This window comes from Cupressus sempervirens, chromosome 1, assembly GCF_028749045.1.
Source record: "Cupressus sempervirens isolate cs-2001-9-10 chromosome 1, ASM2874904v1, whole genome shotgun sequence".
Classification (NCBI taxonomy): domain Eukaryota; kingdom Viridiplantae; phylum Streptophyta; class Pinopsida; order Cupressales; family Cupressaceae; genus Cupressus; species Cupressus sempervirens.
This window is the reverse complement of record NC_143118.1, coordinates 449349920-449370694: the sequence shown is the minus strand read 5'-3', so window position 1 is coordinate 449370694 and position 20775 is coordinate 449349920. Positions and strand designations below refer to the sequence as shown.

Sequence of the window (20775 nt, the reverse complement as noted above, 5' to 3'; positions counted from 1 at the left end):
CATGTTGAAGCGCTAGAATAGAATGCCCTCACTCAGCTTATGAATTGCATTATCTTGCATTTAGCTACTGCAGATCTATGTTATTACATGAGTTATTAGGAGATATAAGGGTTTTTATCTGTTTGGTTAGATTCGGGAATATGTTTAGCACTGGTACCATATTAATTGAATCTGAGGTCCACCCGCTTAGGTTTTGCAGAGCTTGAAGTAGAAGAAGGGTCAAGCCTTATAGTTGGCCCGATGTCTAAAATGATATGTTAAAGATGGGAGTTAGCTGCGCCTAGATGTACCATTTTCTCATCGGCGTAATTTGAAACCTGTAGCTTTTCAAAACACCAACACAAGCATCAACCCAATTGTTAAGTTCTATGTAAAACATTCAATCATTTCGAGTAATCATATAATGACATATTGATCGAGTTCAAGGACCTTGCTAGCCTAAAAATTCACAAAGATTTAAATTCACTATAGAAAAGCTTTGAATGAGGTGACCAGGTTTGAAGTGAGGGTTTACACCGCCTAGGTGTAGCAAAGCCTAAAGTGCAGACAAATTGAAGTCATTCGTGTATGTTGGCCAGATCTGATTGTGATGTAGTGCAAGGCAGGAGAATCCCCAAAGGAGATGTCCTAGCCCCCAACAAATAACCAAAATGGAAATACAATAAAGAAACAACAACGCAAGATCTGATACCAAATCACAACTCTTTATCATAAAATAACTTATTACATGCAATATGCTTGACTGTAAGGCCTTCCAAGTTAGGGCCAAATACAAACAACAATTACAACATCAATTCTGCAAGATCCAACAAGATCCAACTTACAATCTCAATCCCAGCTAGTCCAGATCCACAACTGGATAAGAACAACAAGAAGAATCCACACTTGTACCCTTAGGCCCACCAAGCAATCCTCTAGTTCCCAAGCCACAACTACTAGCACTTCAAAATTTGCATCTACCCTTCATCCTCTTCTCCAAGCTGGATGATAACTACTCTGCCTAAAGGCTCCACAAAACCCCCTACTTATACCCAACTAAGCCACAAGTTGGCCTAGTTCATTACAAACTAAATTAAATCCCTTGCACTAAATATATGTTCAGCCACAAGTCGGCTACAACATAAATTAAATATCCATACATAAATTAAATGCCAAAAGTTGGTTCACAGACAACTCGGCACCAACAAAAACGAAGACCAAGCCGAGTGTCAACAAAACTAAGCTGAGCACCAGTAAATCCCCAAGCATCGCCGAGCTCTCAAACCATGCCGAGTTCCATAGACATTGCCGAGCTCCAGTACCACACAGAGCTCCATATTGTATGCCAAGCTCCTAGAGTATGTCGAGCTCCTAGGTATAAACTATGTCCAATAGCAACCGATCACCACTTCTTTGGTGACCGAGTCCACAACTATAAACCAAAATCCCTCCAACATGCAGGATTGCAAGAAAGCCTAGGATGCTCTTGCACCAAATTAGGTAATCCTATAGGAGAATTGGTAGAGCTCATGGATTTCCAATCTGTGGTTTTGGGAACCAACAAATTGGTGACTCTGCTAGGGAGAGTTGCTCACAATATATGTTGTAGAATTACCCAAAATTTTAGAATTTGTAGACCAGAATCAAAAAGTAGTTGTATCAGTTTGTTTGGAAGTATAGTGTGCTGGAAGTAAGAACTCGAATGATCAACACAATCAATACATTTTTCGAAAGAGGTGGCGGCTCTATTCAATAAAGATTTCAGTTGGTAGCTCTACCTAGGGAGAAGACTCAAAAGGAAATGGTGGTGAATAGTTTTTCAAATGTACTGATCATTTCAAAGAAAACCTTTTTTTCTAGATGGCATCAGGCCATTGGATTTCAACAATTTTAATTATGAACCTAGCAAGTTATTGTTACATCCCAATTTTTGATCCAATTTAAAATGTTCATATAAGTTGAGGTTTCACGTGAAGTCAGTTGACAGTTAAAATTTGTTACAATTATGTGAAATTGGAAGATGGTTAATCGTTACAATTTCACATGAAGATGAAATGCTAGTTAATTGTTAGGATGATATTTTAAAGCTATTTTCGAAAGTTGATTATTTATCATGAATTCATAGGAATTGAAAAGGTGGTTAGCCGTTATGATCGTTTATGATGAATAATTTGTTATGGTAATATGATTTACTTGTGGATAATTTCCTTGTAGGGAGCACGTCAAAGGGGTGGAAGCATTGTCAGAAAAGAATTGGGCATAGTGACACCACCATCATTGGGCAAATAAGTGTGAATCTTGAATCACCATGGCTAAGGGTAAATGACTAGGCAAACAAGAGTGTACGTTGGACAATACCATGAGCTACTTGGATAACATATAAACATTTAAATAACATATAAAACATTTAAATATTTAAACATAATCAAAATTCATACCTTTAAATGGTTTATGTTGGTATTCTCATCATTTCATTATATATATATATATATATATATATATATATATATATATATATATATATATGCACGAGTATAAAGGTATGGTGCCACCATGGTATTAAATTATTCAAGCCCATCTCTATTAACATACGTATACATATATATATGCATATACATTGAGAGGATATGAAGATAAAATATTTTCCCAATTATGCACATATATAGATATGCGTATTCGAATAGGTATAACCTTGGACACAATAATAATATGATTACACCATTCGAAAATAATATATATGTGCAAATATATATATAATTAAAAACTATTCTTTTAATAAGGAGTCCTTCGAATTCTTTCTTTTAAAATTATAAGTCTCTATGAGAGACGGTGAGTACACTTGGTAATTTTCCTTCTTTTGAATCGGTGAACCAAGAAGCCGATAATCTTTCTTGTAACTGCCATCAAGAGCTGTAGCTTCAATTGAAGCCTTCTATATTGTTTTACATTTAAAACTCGATAGTGTGTCTTGCAACGATTGTTGGCACTATTTTCCTTGACCATTCCTTCTTTTCATTCCTTTCTCTTTTTCATATGGCCAATATTGGAGTGAAACCAAGCTGCTTGTTTCTGCTATCAAAGGGACTCAACATTCTGAAATCCGTGTTGGCAATCCAGATCTCATCGATCAGGTTATGTGAATAGATTCTATTCTTTATTTTGGTATATTTACTACACCCGAAAATCTAGATGCAAGGTAGTTTCAAGAATTTCTATTGTTCAATGCTTGACTGTTAAGTAAAATAAGACTATCGAATAGTTCATTTGATCAAGCATACCAAGTTATCTAACCATGTTAAGTCTGAAACCAAATACATATGTCATGTTATGATTCCATTTTTGAATCAGCTTGTTTTTTAAATCTGAATTATAATCCTCTAAATTTTCTTAAGAGAAGTCCCTGAGTCTTAAGGATGGCTTCATGCCAGTACTAAAATATAATTTTCCATCAGCTGAGTTTCAGCAAATGAATTGATATCCTCTATGAACAGACACCCAGGATTCACCTCGACTAGATGGCCAAGAGAGAGGGTGAAGAGATGGAAAGGAAATTTTGCAAAAACAAAGAACAAGAATCAAAATTTGATATGATAACTTTTAAAAAAAAACTATTCAATAAGCACTTTTAAAAAAAAACTATTCAATAAGCTCATATTTGTTCAATATGTACCCTGTTGCCAAGTTGAGTGGTGGAATTAAGAACCAGAATGCTCAGTGGCTGGACAAGGTGTTCCATGTCTATTCCAGGTAAGGAGGGTCTTTCTCGAATGAGATTTGTGGGGATATTTTGAGGGTCCACGGTTGGGATGTTAAGCCCTTGACAATGTCTCCCCTCTCCACAAGATGCCAAGACATGCACCAGACAACGATGAGTTATGCATTCAAACATTTGTTGGTAACATGTATTTTACTTTGATGATGTTTATACAAGTAGAAGATATGATGGATTGATTAATATCAGCGATTCAGTTATTTCCTTGAATTAAAGTAACTTTTCTCGTCAATGTAATTAGTAACCAGTTAGATCGATTGATCTTCCAATTGGACATGGAATATATCTATATGCAAGAGATAGGTTTATCTGATGGATTGTTATTTTGGTCTTCCATTTATGTGAATATTGAATATGAGCGTATTTTCTAACCAAGTGTTATTGCCATAGTTAGCATTGGAAGGAGAAGGGATGATATCATGATACAGTGGTATTTGATGCCCTAAATGTTACAATGGTATTTAACGCCCTAAATGATAGAGAGGTATTTGATGCCCTAATTGATACATTGGTATTTGATGCCCAAAATGATACAGTGGTATTTGATGTCTTAAATGATATTGTGGTATTTGATGCCCTAATTGATACAGTGGTATTTGATGCCCTAAATGATATAATGGTATTTGATGGTAATGGTGTTTCGATAAAGTGGTATAGCTAGTTGTTCCTAAGCGGCATATATATATTAACCTGGGTTTTGCAAAAGCATCCCTAGATGGATTTCAGTTTTGAATTCTATGGTATGTAGATTTTTCCCTTGATAAAATTATTGATGGTGTTTTCAAATTGTTAGTTATGAAATTTTCCGTTTAACCGTTTTGTAACCATTAATCTCATTCACATGAACATAACTATTATAACTATCTTCCTATGAATATGAAGTATTAACTGTATTTCTTTGATATGCCATGATGTTAGTTAAGACTCGGGAAAAGTAGATGTTATAGTTATCACCAAAAGTTTCACAGCTTGTACCAAAGTTCCATGGAGAATTGGATGAATTAGCACTTCAACATTTGGATGCATTTTATACATTTATAGAAGATTATGAGGTTTGTGGAGAAGATCAGGTTATGAAGTTGTTTGTTGGTACGTGAAAAGACAATGCAGGACAGGCATATGATTCATTACATACACAGTGTATTTTATTATGGAGGGATTTGGAGCAATGGTTCCGTGTTGTATTCCATTATGTAGATCAAGAGGAAGATAACATGTGTTAGGAACTGTATAAAGACAAAAGCTGCAACATGGAAGAAGATCCTAACATGTCTTTGCTCAATGACTTTCAATTTGGAGAGATTTGAAGGGGAGACTTCTGCACACCTATTTGTAAGGACGGTAAATATATATCAGAGAATACCTGCAAATATTATGCCTTCACGAAAAGAATTCATAAGAAAGGTCAAAAATTTGAGAATCTCGCTAGATGACCATGATTTGAAGCTTCTTGTTCAGCGATTAGAAGAAGACGATGAAGACAAGTAAAAATATACTGATGTAAATGATGCTTCAGATTTGAATGGAGAAGAAGTTTTTGGATAGTCTGAAGAGGGATCCGACACTCATATGACAACAAATATCAGTCAATATAGAAATGAAGAGGATTCCCTAAGCATGGAAGAAATTTCAAATTTGCTAGATATGGAGTATAAGAAACATGTTGAAAGAAATGGTTCAATTTTTTCTCAGTTAACCATGGTGAGCAAGTTTGATGCATGATGCTTCCATTTCTTGAACTTCTTGAACTTGATTACAAATGATAATAGGCCTTTCTTAAATAGGCACTTCTAACCCAAGACATTACAAACACAACCAATGTGGGATAAAAGGTAAATACAACTATCTTTAAATAAATATTAAATTCCCACCCAAATACAACTAAGCACCCAACAAATATTAAATGCATGATTTAAGGAACTTTTCACAAACTTCTAAGATGCCACCTAAACACCTCGATTAATGGAATGACAACTATTTTTATTATTTTCTATTTATGCCACCCATGCACCTTGAAAATAGAGATTCCTCTTTTTTCCATTTGCCCTTATTTTATTTTTTAATTATTTTTCCTTCTATTTTCGTCACTTTCTCTCTCCTCCACAAATTTTTTTTTCCCTCTTTTTTTTTTTTTTTTTTTCTAATAATTTAATTTTCCCATGTAAGATGCTCCTGCATCAAAGTTAATGGATTAACACATATTTAGGGGATCGATGAAGTAAGAGTTCCGAGAATCGCCATGAAATCGCTTGAAGATTCGATTCAACCTGGGTGATTTTTCATGAATCGTGAATCAGATAAGGTGACTTTTTCCATGAATCACATGAATTGAATCGCCATGAAATCGCCTGAATCGCCAGTTTGGCGATTCAATTCAACTTGGGCAATTTTTCATGAATCATGAATTAGATAAGCCGATTTTTTCTCATGAATCGCCTGAATTGCCAATTCATGCGATTCATGGAAAAAATCGCCTGAATCAGCTCCATGAATCGGCAAGGCAAGGCATAAAGTAATTAAAGAAACATACGAAGGATTAAAGAATTGTCATTCATGGTATGTTTGAGCAGACTTGTAGGAGATTCATGAAAACATAGACGGAGCAAAAATAACATCCACGACATTGTGTATATTACAGTTTACTATATATACTTCACTTACCAAATCTATCTAGAACAAAAACTTCATTGCTAGAGATTCATAACTAATAAATGTAGTGTTGAAGGTATATGTGTTGCATTCTTTTTGTAAGCATACGGGTGATGGAATATTGCCCAGAATTAATGAAGCATTGAAGGATATAATGTACACAATAAAGATATTGTAGCAAGACAAATATTCCAGTCAGCATATCATGAAGTATTAGTGGAAAAACATATTACTAGATACACATCATCCCATGTACAACAACCAGTTTTGCACTATTAATATGGAATAAAATAAGAGGCTGAAATTAGTACGATACTCAACAATTAGTATGAACATTCAATATACAAGCAGAGAAATACACATGGAACCTGATAAATCTAAGGACATGGCAATAAAAGTTAAGAAGTAATCAGCGAAAAGAATAAAATCTCCCAAGTTTGATCAACAACAATAAAAAGATTCGAGCTGTTGTGTGTATATGCCTATGTAGCGATAAAGTCAAACCTGCTGCGTCAACAAAGTAATAAGAATGTTGAGTAATTTATTGTGTATCTAATATTTCAAAAGTGCCATCTATGGAACCATTTAGAGCAAGGTTTTTTGTGTGTTTCAACTTTGAATCATTATGATCATATGATTTCTATTTACTTCAGCTACAACCTACAATTTACATTTTACGTGAACATAGTTACGTATGTGATGGGTTTATCATTTATGTTTCATGTTTATGTACGCTAATTTCTATTTGATGATGTTATAGTGTGTTTAATTTATATTCAATAAAGGGTGCATGAAATAAGTTTTAAATTGTTAAAATCCCTAAATTTAAAGGCTTTTTTTTTAATTTGCCGATTCATAGCCGATTCATGGGCAATTCATGGCCGATTTTGATACGATTCTAATTCTCATTACTTTGGATGAAGTAGTTGATAATTCCAAGAATCGAATTGTGGAGACGAAATAGAGCTGCATATGGTGTATGAGCAGAAGGAAGTTTCAGGGGATAATGTTAGTGAAGATATTAATCTTGTTGATAAAACATCTGGGCTACAGCCTACAATTTACATTTTACATGTAACATAGTTACATATGTGATGGATTTATCATTTATGTTTCATGTTTATGTATGTTAATTTCTATTTGATGATGTTATAGTGTGTTTAATTTATATTCAATAAAGGGTGCATGAAATAAGTTTTAAATTGTTAAAATCCCTAAATTTAAAGGGTTTTTTTTTTAATTTGCCGATTCATAGCCGATTAATGGGCAATTCATGGCCGATTCTGATCCGATTCTAATTTTCGTTACTTTGGATGAAGTAGATGATAATTCCAAGAATCGAATTGTGGAGACGAAATAGAGCTGCATATGGTGTATGAGTAGAAGGAAGTTTTAGGGGATAATGTCAGTGAAGATATTAATCTTGTTGATAAAACCTCTGATGATCTAGATGAAAACTCTCATGAAGGCATGCCTGAATTCTATATGTTCATAAATCCATTGTTTGAAGAGGAAGTAGATGAAGATATGCTTGAGTTTATGTTCTTAAATCCATTATTGAGGAGGATTTTGCATGCCATCAAGTCCATCAACATCTTAGCAAGGATAGCGGGCCTAATGATAAATTTTGAAGTTGATAAAACTCATGATATGCATTCAGAAGGTGAGACATCTTTTGGTTCATCCTATGAGTAGGAATTATATAAAAGATGTAAAGATGAGATGGAATCAGCCAAGCATGATGATGAGAATATGTCAAAGATTAGTTTTGAAAATTATCCAAGTGTCCCATCTGATTAAATCCTTGGTAAATGAAATGTGAGTTATCTTCAAAACCTAATTGTGAAGAGAAACAATCTCTAGAGTATGAAGATGGGGCAGCTTGTGTACAAAAGGAAAATCAAACAAAGGAGACTCATTCTGCTGTAGGTATGACTGATCAAATGCATATGGATTCTCCATTCATCTGGGAGCACAATGCACTTGGTAACTACTCAAAGGCTAAACATGAGATAGATACCAAGATTTTCATTAATCAAATGGAATCAATAATTATTCTGCATGAGGATGGTGCACCTAGTATAGGTTTGAAATATGGGCATTAGACCAAAATAATGAAGGAAAAGTATACCATGATCAAAAAGGAAGAAGATGTTGCATGATCAAAATCAGGTATATGATAGAGGAAAGAACTAGTGTTCACTTTCGGGGGATGGGGGCCGCCCAATTTCACTTTGCAAATTGAATATGGTCTGTTTCACCAAGAGATAGTTGGAGTCTCATTATGCCCACAAGTGGCAGATGTCCCCAACAAGAGCCACTGATGGAGCCCTATTTCTTTTTGCAAAAAATAGTATCTCCATTTGTGCACTCTCCCTAGTTCGCTATTTTTATTATTTGTCCTTTTATAAGCTTTATAGTTTTTTTTAGGATGTAACTACATTGGAAACAAAGACTCAATGTTTCTCACATTGAAGTAAACATGAAGTTTGAATAGAAGCATTATAAACCAGGAGTATAATGGTTTGGAAAAATGAGGATGATTCGGAATGCAACAAACATCTTAAAGCAGATACCATATGATGGTAATTATAGCATAATGTTGTTGCTTTCGTTACATGTATATTGCTTCATTATGTATGCTATAAAAGAATCAGGAATGTCGTTGGATTCACAATGTCAGAGCAATTTTGCATATGGTCATACCATAGACCATCCCTAAAAATGCCATAGTATGAATTCACTTTCCAAATGTAGCTTTGTATATCAACTGATGGATGTGTCTTTGGATATCTCAAATCATTATGGTGCTCACTTGTTCAATTTCTTGTAATTCAACATTCAAACATCACAGGCTTGTGTCATTTGTATGTTGTTGAGCAACCTCTTCAAAGCATATATGTGGTATCGATAGTGAAGAATGGATTTGATAATAATATGGCAATCAAATTGGTTGTATAATAAGGAGGGCACATGTTGTTGAGATACCACTTAAGGGTATGATAAGAAAAGTCTACATCTTATTTGAAGAGCTTGCAAGGACATTGACAATATCTGCACCAAACTTAGACTTAGCAGCGTAAGGAAGAAAAGACAATATCAAAGTTCTGTGGAATCTTTTCAAAACTTTTCTTATGCTCCTTTGCCGTCAACGTTAAATTTAAATGTGGTTTGAGCTAAGCAGAGATGAACAAATAATTTAAGTAGTGCCAACATTATCAAAAGTAAATGTTGCGCAAAAGATTGACCAGGTGTTAAATGTATGATTAAAAAAAATGGATTTATGCATCATCTCAATGCCTTATTCAACCAATGTTTGGTTCAATGACAAATAAGATATATGTTGAATGCAGACAATAGGATGGTTGGCTTATAAAATGTAATTATAAATTGAAGTTTTATGGCAATATTCAAACGTGGCAAGGAAAGTTCTCAGATACATGCGGCAACAATAACATATACTTAGTGAGAGCAAGCATATGCATTCAGACCCAAGGAATAGAGCTTGCATACCGTTAAGAAATAATATTGAAAGCCAAAAGTATTATTAAAATATTATCTTCTACAAAATTGATCAAATTAAAAGGAGGAATTACCTTATCTCAATTTGGTTCGCTAATGAACAAGAGGTGTAATTTGTTTTCAAAGAGACGTAACCTTTACTTTGAAAAGTCATGTCCTCTCATGAGCGGGATATAAAAGAAGAATAAATCATTTGCAACAAGACATATTCAGAGAAGCATTTGTAAAGTGATATTTATTTATAAGAGATATATTATTTATAAAGTATGACTTATATTATAAATTCAAATATTATATTTTAATAATAAATAAAAAGTCTCTTTTTTTAATATTTATTTAGGGCAGGAAGATTACAATTATAGTTAAGATTCGTCTTTTATGATCAATAAAGAGATTACTGAATTATTTCGACAAAACTTATGCATTGGATTTTTCCTGCATTCTTTGTTTGACAATCAGGGATATTATAAAATAAGTGTGTTTTCCTCATCTTTGACTAATTGGACTTTTGCCAAAGAAGTTAAATTCCTCTTGGAGTAATGTTGAATTTCATATAAGAATTTTCTTAGTTACCGGATTCGTGCCCTAGAGGTTGGATCCGGATCCGGCTCCGTGGTTGGATTCGACCAAATTTTTTTTTTTTGAATTTTTTTTGAGATTTTTTCTTCTTTTGATTATTTTCTTATAATCTTTATGAATTTGATCCATAGATTCATACTATGAAATGATTTAGAATCATAGATTCATACTTTAAAAGTTTAAAATGATTTAGTTTTAGAATTATGTATATTTCTCTCATTTTTGTGTGTGTGTATATATATACACAAGAATCCTCCACAAATCATAATTAGGAAAAAAAATCACGAATCCATTGATCCGATTCACGTGCCCGAATCGGATTCGTTTCATGAATTGGTAACTAAGAGAATTATCTTATGAATTTGGAGTATAAGGATAATTGATGATATTTTAAATAACTTTGTCTCATAAAGTTGTACCTAATAATCTTCATTGTGGTTGATTTTGTTGCCCGAATAAGCAAAGGAACTGGTCTTTTGAATCATTGAAGTACAATTATTTGATTTATAATTGAAGTTAGTAATCTATATATTTCCTTCTTGCAAGCATCAACCCAATTGTTAAGTTCTATATAAAACATTCAATCATTTTAAGCAATCATATAACAACATATTGATCAAGTTCGAGGACCATGCAAGCCTAAGAATTCACAATGATTTAAGTTTTCTATAGAAAAGCTTTGAACGAGGTGATCAGGTTTGAAGTGAGGGTTTACCCACATACGTGTAGCGAAGCCTAAATTGCAGGGGATTGAATAAATTCCCATTTGTTGGCCAAAACTGATTGGCCAATCCTATTAGAGAATTGGCAAAGCTCTTGGATTTCCAATTTGTAGTTTTGGGAGCCAACAAAAAAATCAGGATCTTGACTTGAGAAAAAATATTGGAGATTCATTAATGTCAAAAGCTTGATCAAGGGATATGTATAATAATACTATAGTAACATTTAGCAACTCAGCATACAAGAATCCTATATTTCAATTCGATCTAGATGTGAGAAACGTGAGAAGTCTTAAACCTTCAGTCGTTTAAAGTAAGGTAGGTCTCAGTAATTCTGTTCCTCCTACAAATAGAGACAATGAAGACAGCAGGATCCTACCACAAGAGGCTTTGCCATTCAAACTAAAAGCAAATACGATATCTGGTTTGTTGAGGCATGAAAATCATCCTCTGTCAACCCATATGATTGCACTGAATATGTTATTGCAGATGAGGAGGCTTCCTTCAATTGTTTGTAACTCTGATTCCACGTTCAGCAGTACCTTTTAGTAGAAATTGTTTGAGCTGTGGTGGTTGCAATTCTGAATGAGTGCAATGTATCACTGCCAAATTAATGAGTGGCAGTGCAACTCTTCCTATTATTCCTCCACCAAGATAAGACTCTACAAAGTTGTGTATGACCAACCTCCACCATCCCTCAAGTCCTTTTTGCAGTTAGTTCCAAAGTGCATGTTGTTCACTTCACCCTCAATCACTGGTTTCAATTGATAACAAGGCTTGTGAGAATGCAACACGAAGGTTGATAGTGCCAATAAACATGGCATTCTATTGGAAGTTGTACAAATGATAACTGATTTAGATCTTACTATTTCTAAGGCATACATCTAATCTTATGGTAGATGGTTTATGAATGTAGTTCATGAAACAAACAATGATGACAATAAAATTACTAGTGAGAAGGTTATTGACTATATTCACTAGTTCCTTGGGACAAATGCGTGTTTATTACCTTCACTTAGAAGAACGGCTGGAGTAAAGGCCACTTTTGAACTTACAACAATTGAATTGACAAGCATTGATAGGTCCGGTTTTCTCTTTGAAGTATTTTCTGTTCTTACAGACCATAAGTGGAATGTTGTTGGAGCCGAGACCCATGACATAAGGGTTGCTTTTGAGGTGTATGTTAGGATGATAGTAAAGGGGTTCTAATTGATGACCCTGAGAGACTTTCTATGATTAAAGCACAACTCTGCAATGTTCTGAAGGTTGGCAATGAAAAGTGAGTTGCCAAAACTGTTGTTTCTATGGATGTTACTCATACTGAAAGACGTCTACATCAAATGATGTTTGCAGACCGTGACTATAAAAAAGGTCAGCTTTGGTGCAGGTCTCAGCATCTATTGTTCCTCTGCTTGCATGTGACTTAGCACACAAGGCATCCGACTTTCCGTATAACGAGCATGAGACCTGCACCAAACTTGACCTTTTGCATAGTCACGGTCTGCAAACATCATTTGATGTAGATGTCTTTTAGTATGAGTAACATCCAAAGAAACAAGTTATATGAGTTATACAAGCATATAATGAGGATTATGTATACTCGTTATAGAAGTAGAAATCATTATAATTTTTTATGAAAATGATTACTTGTTCTAGTGACCATGGTTCTATAATTAGGAATATGTTATTACCATGGCAATTCTCTTTTGCAGGAGCGAGAGGAAGGCGGGGAAGCATTGCCATAGAGGGAATTGGGTGAGGGACACCAATCTGCCTATGGGTTGATAGGTACAAATTCTAACCACCAAGGCTAAAGGGTAAATGACTAGGCAAGCAAGAGTCTATTATGGATTACCATGAGCTAACCGGTCAATAAAAATGTATTATTAAAGAAAAGACCTCTAAGTATTAAATTAAAAAAAACTAAGAACTAATGTGTTATTTTATAAATTGGATGATCTCAGAGCTTCCTATGATATTTTTTATGTCTTATATAACAATACCATAGTATCTACTACATATGCTCACATTATGTATATGCACATTTATGTATGTGTAAATTCAAATGAGATGTACTACGCCCACTTAATAAATGACATATACTTTAGATACATTGTTATCACGCATATATATATATGTGTGTGTGTGTGTGTGTGTGTGTGTGTGTGTGTGTGTGTGTGTGTGTATGTATGTATGTATATATACACACACACACACTAGTATCGGTAGGTGTAGTATGGTATTTTATATTGAGGTATTAGTATGAGTTATTATTACTCCTTGGCAATAATTCTTTTGGTCGTAACTCTTTGCCACCTTCATACTTTCTTGTTCGTAACTGGGCATGCAACCAAGCAAGAAAAGATCTATTTTGTGTGATGGTTCATATTGATCAACATTCATATCATTGGCAGAGTTTTTACAACTTCATACTACCTGCGTTTCTTTTTACACATTGCTTCACATATTTTCATCATGCCTGCAAATTCCTTTAATATTTCTTGTAGTCACATACACAGTTGTTATTTCCATATTTCTTTTGGATAGTTCCTTCGCCTTGATTCAAGCATCACCATGGTGTAACTATACCACAAGGTATTCTCTTGTTCATATTTGCCATATGGTGCCGAGACTTCCTATTGGAAGATACGGGCACGGAGGTGCCATGAACGACATTAGAAACTATTTGCAATACTTTTTTTCTTTGCAACTAGCAATCTTGGTCCTATTTCACCAACATTGCTTAAAGACCAACTGAGCATTTCGAGAAACAACATTCTGTCAAGTCATGCAAATATTTCTGCTTAATTATGCTCTTTAAATTTGATATAATGAGGCTCGTAGTTTAGCCTGGAATTAAGAAGGCAATGCTAACATTGATAGTCTTGATCTGAAATTATTTAATGGTTTTTCATTTGTATAAATTTGTAAATATGCTCTAGATTAAGCAAACTGTGGCACTTTGCCTATATACATTTGTCTTTTCAGAATTATTATTTAACTTGGAGTAATATCTGACAATGCGAGCTTATATAGAGGTATCTGTTATATACTCTAATATAAGAGACAAAACCCTTATGGAAGTCAAGAATAAATTTCAAGTATTATGACTCTTTGTAAAGCCATAGGCCTAGGTTAGGCATAATGCTCTAGCTATAATTAATTAATGATTAGACAATCGCCTAGGAATTCATCAAGGAAGACCAGCACGGTCAAGATCAGGGGTGTGTATTAATAACCATAGAACCACGGGTTCATGATAAGAGAAAGAAAAGTCAGTAACAAATAAGCAAGTAGTAAACTATTATAAAACCGAGTCAGCTCATGGTAGTTCATTGTATAGGTCTTGTTGTCAAGTCAAGTGGTGGGTGATTTGGTCCATAGTGCCCACACAAATCCTTGGCCAAGGTCAGTTAGTGGCATGCTTGTTGCTGTGATGACTAGAGGCCAGGGTTGCTAGCAGTTGGCAAACAGGTGCATGAAAGGTCTCCAAAGCCTAGTTGGATGTCTAGTTGACACTCTAACACCAGAATGCTCAATGGGTGAATAGTGTTGTCCCAAGCCTAAGCCCAAGGTCAGGAGGGCCTTTCTCAATAGAGATTGTGAGGGGATACTTAAGTGTCCTTGGTTGGGAGGTTAAGCTCTTGGCAGTGCTTCTCTCTTCTGGATGCCAAGGCTTGTACAACTTGTAATGCCCCGTTTTTGGCAAGTCTATGCAGTTGATGGAGTTAGCTCATCATAGCGACCCTCGTGAGCTGATAGAATGTTTTGGGGGTTCCAGTGGTGAACTTACTATTTTAAGTAAGTCTATTTTTGACAGTGCAGTGGGTGACTCTGGCAGTTGGTCATCACTTGCAATTGATTGGGTTAATAATTGCTTGAGCTCTTATTTAGTTATTTTTCATTAAGTTGCGTTATTATGATAATGTTTATATTATTATAATAATGACTTCAAGTGATATTTTATTAAAAAGCAAGTTGGAAAGTTTCTAGTGTTGAGTTCTTTGGGAAACTTCCACGATTTCTGAAATGAAGTTTATGGAAACTTCTGCCAATGAGAGCTTATAAATAAGAGCTCATTTCGTTGGGAAAGACACGCTTGAAAATATATTTGCTTCTTGTGCCTTTGTGGCTTTTCCTGTTTTTTGTCCTGGGAGCCCTTGCTGAGGTATAAGGGTTTACTTCTGAGTGCATCTTGCAATTTGCTGCTGAGGTAAAGAAAATTGAGGTTGCTTCTCTACTGTGTCGACTGTCATTGAGAAGTTGGTTTGTGGAAGAGTTGGCTCGCAGGGTCTTCATAAGCTGTGATAACTGTGGTTGAAAGACTAGCTGATCGTTCAATCTGATGATGTTTGTAATTGCAACTGAGGGCCATTTATATTAGTTGCGATTGTACCTGCTGGGCCATTGAATTAATTCTCTACAGCGTTGGGTTTGCCTGTACATGGTTGCCATTTTGCTGTTTGTAACACTGGCATACTGGAAATCTGGGCGTCAATACCAGTTTGGATGCCTTAGTAATCTCATGTGGCGATTAGTATATCAGACACGTGATTACTCTCCCAAGGTCTGTAATCGATTGTTACACATATGCCATTCTTGTAGAGGCCTGCAATCATCATATTTAAGCTTGGAATCACCAAATAAGGGGCTGCGATCACCAAATCAAGGTCTGTGTTTGTCATTTTGAGGTCACGTTGCCGAAGGAGGGACTGGCGTTAATATTATGGGAGCTGCGATTTGTTCTAAGGGAAGCTAAGTTCCCACTGTTCCCACATTTATTATTACTTTTTGTAAGATAAAGATAGCAGCCTTAGTTTGAAATAATTAAAGATATTGCAATGTTATTCAGTATTGATTATTGGTGAAACTTGCCAAATTCAACATTTCAGCAATAATGAAAACTGATATGATATTGATCATCCAAAATTTCATTTTCAGTAAGTTGTGAATTCTGGTTTCCGTAAGAAATCTGAATGCCTTATCATTAGTTGGATTACTTGGTTTAAGGAGATTCTAGCTAAATTCAAATATCCAGGGTATGCTATTGAGATTCGCCTGCAAGTGTTTGACAAAATGTCAGACTTCCTGTTTAGTATGGAAAAATGATGTGCTAAGGTTTAATTGTTGGACTATAACCGGCTAGGGGTTTTTACACAACTCAAGGATAAGATCTGCATCCAAGATAACTGCATTTCAGGTATTTTATTTTTATATTTTCCAGATTCTCATTTATGTATTGTAGATGATTATTATAGTTAGTTTCTCTTTCATTGGATTAAGAATCAATTAAATCTGTTATTCCTTTTACCTGAATATATAAAATGAAATGAAACTGTATTTCATGTGTAAATGATTCTATGGTTGTTATAACTGTCCTTCTTATGAATCTGAAAGACTGAAAGGTAGTGTTATTTTGTTATTTTAATCCATTAAAATAGGATCTGAGAATTTAGCATGTTACAACTTCTTGTGCATTCTTTGTTATTTGCAATCACAACCTTTTCTATCCTCATATTTGTCTACCTTGTTTTGCACTCTTTTTGAGTCGCATGTACTATCTTGTGCACATTCTGATGAGTTTCTTGTCATTCTGGTAATACGTTGTGACAGAGTTCCACTAGACTTTTCATACCTCTTCTTTTTCATATGTTGGGATCACATATTGTTAGTGCTAATATTTTCTTGGTGTTGATGTGGAGTGAGCTGCCTATCTAAATTTTGTTCCTATGTAATAGGTCGGGTAGATGGAACACATCATGTATAGACACTTTTACATTACTATTTGTGGAGGCAACCTTCCACCTATAGTTGATTAGTTGTTTCAAACTATCACCTATATTTTTGAATTGTAGTATACTCTACATTGTTTGAATAGTGTCATTGGGGTCAGATGTGTCATTTGTGTTTTTGATAATTTGATTGTTCCCTTTGTTTTTCATCTCATCATTGTTTTAGTGTTGTTGGGATCACTACTGCAAATTTTCTTCTTCTTGATATAGACTGTATCTTGATTTAAGCGAAAGATTTAGTTTCAGCACTATAGCAGTCATCTTTTGACAACTATTTGTTTGCTTCTTTGTGCTTCAATGGTGGTCTTCATGTTCCTACCCTTTCAGGACACTGTTTGATAAGAGAATTCCCATTCATTTTTGCACTAGGAGTGTTTTGGGGATGCAGGGATGGTTGGGAAACATCTCCTGGGCTGTACTCTATTGTTCTTTCAACAAAGTGCAAATAAAGAAAAAGAGAAGTAATCTGCAATGATGTTTTTGTTAGATAGATCATAGAATAGATTTTTTTGCTAAGAATAAAGCATATTCCATCCCAATTGAATTAACAACCCAAGATATTATTAAAGATAAATATTTGAATTTCATTATGTAATACTGTGGAAGTTAAGAATTATCATGTTAGGGATCCATTAGTAGTGGAAGGATGTTCATATCTCTCTAACTTAATATTTAGTTAAATATAAACTACATGTAATGGGTGCACACACATACAATTGACTTGATAAAGGAACAATTCCAAAAGGAAATTTGGGGGAATTTCTACCTTTCCCCACACTGGCAATGTTCTGGGGCTTGGGGACAGGTAGAAAATGTACCTGGGGCTGCCGACTGCACACTTTATTTTGAAAACATCCTATATATGCTGTAGAAACAACAGGGTATGGTATACGATACCTAGACATTCCTTTTCTATCCTGGAGTGGTTAGCTGTCATCTATGTTAGGATTAACCACAGACAGAAATAACAGTTACATGCAAATATAACTAATATCAGAAAATAATAAATCACATAGAAGAGAACACAAGACAGAAGGGTTTAACGTGGTTCACCCAATCCCTGGGCTACGTCCACCAACAACAAGTCCAATATTATTATTATCCAATTATTACAATCCGCTATCCCTTACAGCTCAACACCGTCACAAGAAGATACAATATCATCATACATTAATGAAATCCCTAACATTCTACAGCTCAGCCTGCAAAAAGTATGAATTAAAGGACACAAACTAAATTGTAGAAGTCAATATAGATTCCATGTGAAGGGAATTTACAACCCAAATTATTAATATAAATTCACTTTTTATATTTATTGATGTGATATTCTGGGAGTTCAAAATTATCATGTCACATATCCTTATATGGCAGAAACGTGTTCAGATTTCTATACTTCCTTAGTTGAAACAATCCACATGTGATGGGTTTAAAAGGCTACTGTATGGTCTTTAACAATATTGTGACTTTCACTGGCTGAGTGCGTGCTTTCTCAAATCAAGAGAAAGTTGGGTGTAGGGTTTTCCCATTTACAGGCATCTGCATTTTCATGCTTCCAGAAATAGTAAGAGTAGCGGAGCCACTATGCAGACCAACTTCCTTGTCTGATGACAATTAACCAAGACCACACAAGCTTTTCAAGGTATGTATAGCAGCACTCATATTTTTTGAATCATCGCCTACAATTAATATATTCCAGTGTTTCCCAGAGATGTGTTCCTAGGGGCTTTAAGATGTTCCCTTAACATGGGGGACATTTTGGGGATGGGTGGAAGGGGACAGAACATCCCAACCCTACTTCATATTTTTTGGAAAATTTGGGGATGTTTCCTCACTATGGGTGACATCTCCTAAAGGGGACACCAGAAGGGATGCCAAAGTGTACCAGGAACACCGTGATGTTCCCTGTAAAAAATATTCTTTTTTTTTAACATGAATTACACAAATTTGTTCTTACTGTTATAGGTGCTTAGATCTGTGATTCTGTCATTTTAAATTTATGTTACGGTTCCCCAAATGCCTTTCTGTTTTTTGAATGTTACTTTTTCTGTGTAAGATACCTATTAATGTGTTTGGGAGACTGAAAACAGTGCTCTCATTCTGCTATTTTTGCTGTAACTACCTTTATTCTGCTGGTACCTGCTGTTAACATGAAACACATATCATTGATTTTACCTTGCATATATATCATTTTTGCTCATAATATGATTGGGTTGGCTCTCTAATTTTTTCCTTTTTATCCAATTGAAGATCCAGCAGTGTGATAATTTGCTAGGGTAGAACTCATTTTTGATCTATATGATGTATAGTGAATTCTAATTTTGATCTATATATGAAAGAAATCAATAATATATTCCTTACATATAGTAATATGTAAGATGCATGTTTTCAAAAAAATATTTTTATATATCTATATACTGCCCTCCCCAAAATTTGCCGTGCCTGGAAACCTGTGCTCTTGTCGCCACGCCTCCTCATCCAGCAGGCTTGGAGAAACACTGATAATTATTGCTTACGTTGTAGAAAATGCAAGTATTCTCTGTTAGAATTCTTCCTTTGAAATAGATTTTCCCCCTTAGAATGAGACCAAACAATCATATATTGTCTAAATATTTTATGCTGTTTTTTATTCATTAGCATGAGGCTGAGAAGCAGGATACTCTAACCTAACTGAACTATAAATCAGTCTAGCTCCTTGTATCAGTCCATGACTCTATAAGGATATACATGCTTTGTAAGATCTATGTGCATGAGATGAATATTAGATGTTACTTAAGCATAGTCACGTTTATATTTTAAATTAAAGAAAATGAATTTAATATCGTGAAGAGATGGTATGCGCAGATTCTTAATGAAAGCTCAAATGATTAGAGATTAAAATGTTGTTAATTTGTATGTCGACATATGTGAATTCTCAATTCAACTCTAATGTTTCATAATATGGTTATATAATGAATATGGTGAATGTTTTGTCATTTATAATTTCCTATATATTTTCTTTTTCTCTATTTGTGTGTGCTTCTGTAAATTCTCAATCCTGCTTCAATATTACGTAATATGGTTTTATAATATATGTGATGAATGTTTTTCTAATAGAACAATTGAAGCTTTCTATATTCATATTGTTACAAGTTTCCCTGTTTTCCCTTGCTAGTGTTCTATATATTGGTCTTCTGCCCCACCCTTCCCAGAAACATGTCTCCCTGTTCGCTGTCATCTCTGCCCTAGAAACTCGATGAAAGATGGACAATTTTCATCTGAAAGTTCTCTCTCCATCTTACACACCATTCTACTAAACAGTTTCACCAGGGGATTTCGCATGAGATAAAAACTGATTAATCTTAGTATATTGTATCATTTATGTCATATTTGTAAGTTAACTTGAAAATCTGAACTGATCAAATGAATGTTTAGGAGCTAAATACAACTCAATATACTCAAAATTTTGAAGGCAAACTTTTGGAAGGCAGAGGTTACATTCTTTGCTTAAATATTTTCATAAAAGACCATTAATTAGCAATAAGCAAATGCATGGCTATCAAATGCCTTCAATGATAACAGACATCCATGTACAGCCAGAAATGGCTAAGCTGTAATCCAGGGCTCTAGTCTTAATTTTTTCGGTATTCCTGCAGATTGAAATGCAGGGGCAGCCTTTAACCAGGAATGAAAATAGAGGTTTACTGTTTAGCTAGTTGTTGGTTGCTGCAATCATAGTCAGAATAAAAACCTGATAGTAAACCGATCATTTCCATTTGGCATTTTG

General features: G+C 34.6%; 1 protein-coding gene and 1 pseudogene across 1 annotated transcript in view; both read left to right on the top strand.

Moving 5' to 3' along the window:
• LOC149578241 (RAP release 2, galactose-binding-like domain protein, putative (DUF1997)) overlaps positions 1–20775 on the top strand; it is a 78562-nt gene that overhangs the window by 56244 nt on the left and 1543 nt on the right. The gene's annotated exons all lie outside the window — the stretch shown is intronic.
• Positions 5369–20704, top strand: LOC149578242 (ACT domain-containing protein ACR4-like; annotated as a pseudogene).